Raw genomic sequence first — 2,379 nt, 5'->3', positions numbered from 1 at the left:
AGTCGAGTTAAAGAGAGCAGCCCCAAATCTACCTCCTGGGCCCCTCTTAAGGAGTAAAATCAGAGAAGTTTTTACAAAACAGAGACAGTGGGGCAATAAGAAAATACAAAAAAATACTTAAAGAAAAACATCGTGTGGTCACCATGTGATTAAGGAGGGGTCAGCGAGGGTCAGGCTATTCTCAAAAACAAATCAAGGTCATGGGTTGGGGAAGGTCAGGTTCCAAGAAACAGCAACTCAATTCTCACAGTAAAATAGAAACTTGTGTTTAAAAATACAACATAAGCTCCTGCCTTCAAAATGGAATCATGCAGCTTCCTTACTGGCCCAGAAGGTGTAGGTGTGGGAACTGACCCTGAGGACATGAAAGCCGGAGAAGGGGCCCTGCCTCTTGCTCATCACTGTGAGGGGTGAACTAGCCAGGGTAATGCTGGAGAGCTCCCCCTGGTGGTGAAGACGGGAGAGCTGGCTGGCTGACCAACCCTGCAAGTATCCAGGCCCAGAACCACAGCTATGTACTGACCCACCCCAGCATCCACCCCATCTGTAATCTGCTGGACCACAGTGTGTGTGGGGGGGGGGAGTCAATCCTGTGTTCCCAGAGCTGCAGAATCTCCTCAACACAGGACAGCAACGGGATGTACAGGAAGAGTCCCAGTGATTACCTAGAATTGAGGGTGCAGCAGAGACTGGGGGCTTCAAACCAGACCAATGGTTCTTTCTGATAAACACCTGCATGTAAAAATGTATGAATAAAGGGGTTTACTGCATGACTCACTGTGTCACACTGCAGCTTCTATGACAAGATTTTTCCTTTCTTTTTTTTCTTTTTTTCTCTTCAATTTTATTTTATTTTATTTTGGGGTGGGGAGGGATATTGGTGGGATCAGGAGGCACAAAAAATAAAATTTAAAAAGCCACTGTGACCACGGCAACTCTTTTTTATTGTTTTTATTGCCCTGTACATTACTCTTATAAACTTGGGGACTTGGAAATTGTAAGTAACTCTTGGGCCTTGCTTACACTTTCAGAGATTTACCCTATTATCCTCATGGTGAAAAGCATGGCCACACACAGGCAGACATGGTAGCTGAGACTTCTATATCTGCATCTGAAGGCATCAGGAAGAGAAAGAGTCACTGGGCCTGTCTTGGGCTTCTGAAACCCCAATGACCAATCCCAGTGATGCATTTCCTCCAAAAAGGCCACACCTACCCAGTAATACCACACTCACTCTAATAAAGATACATCCCCTAATGTGCTCAAATAGTGCCACTCCCTAAGCACTCAAATCTATGAGCCTGTGGGGTTCATTCTTATTCAAACCATCACATTCTCCTCCCTGCCCCCATAGGCTTATAGCCATATCATAATGCAGAAATGCACTCGTTCAACTTCAAAAGTCCCCAAAAGCTATAACAGTTTTAACACTGTATAAAAGTTCAAAGTTCAAATCTCTTCTGAGATGCAAGGCCATCTCTTCTTACCTGTAATCCCTGTAAAATCAAAATAAGAACCCACTTCTGCCCAGACCACACAAGCAGCAGGATGTGATCTGCCTCACTGAAAAAGCCTCCAGACCTGTGTAAAAAAAATTATTGGCAGGACGGTGCAGGCGGACAGGCAGATGCACAACGGCAGACGATGCGCGGGAGCCATAGGCGGCAGGGACCAGCGGGACCGGCGCAGCAGAGGATGCAGGCCACAGGCGGCGAGGACCAGCACGCAACACCGAGAGCAGATTGCCACACTACAAATAAATCAAAGAGCAGGGAAACCTGAACCGGTTTTAAAAGACCCACTAGATAGCATCGATAGGAGGAGATGGGCAGGCACCAAGGCAAAAATTCACCCAATAATCTCAAAAACAACATGAAAACACCAGAACCCAATTATCTTACAACAGAAGGACTTAAACACCCTAACACAGAAGAAGTGGAAAAAATTGATTTTATGAAAGCAATAGAGTCCATTAAACAACATGTAAAAAACACCTTTATAGAAATGGATGAGAAGTATAACAAAAAGTTTGAAGAAATGAGTAAATACGTACATGAGACCCTGGCAAACCAAGAAAAAAAAACGATCAAACAGGTAATGGAAATAGTTCAAGAATTGAAAACTGAAAGGGAAGCAAGGAAGAAAACACAAACTGAGGACCAGTTGGGTATGGAAAATCTAGGTCAACGAGCAGAGCCTACAGAAACAAGCATAATCAATAGAATACAAGAGATAGAAGAAAGAATCTCAGATTCTGAGGACACCATAGAGAAAATAAACTCACTGATCAAAGAAAACAGCAAAGCCAACAAATTCTCATCACAAAACATTCAAGAAATATGGGACACAATAAAAAGACCAAACCTAAGAATAATAGGA

The sequence above is a fragment of the Alexandromys fortis genome, unplaced genomic scaffold (genome assembly GCF_014885135.2).
Source record: "Alexandromys fortis isolate MF-2015 unplaced genomic scaffold, M_Fortis_MF-2015_v1.1 scaffold_83, whole genome shotgun sequence".
NCBI lineage: Eukaryota > Metazoa > Chordata > Mammalia > Rodentia > Cricetidae > Alexandromys > Alexandromys fortis.
The sequence above is the reverse complement of the archived record's forward strand: the minus strand, read 5'-3'. Positions refer to the sequence as shown.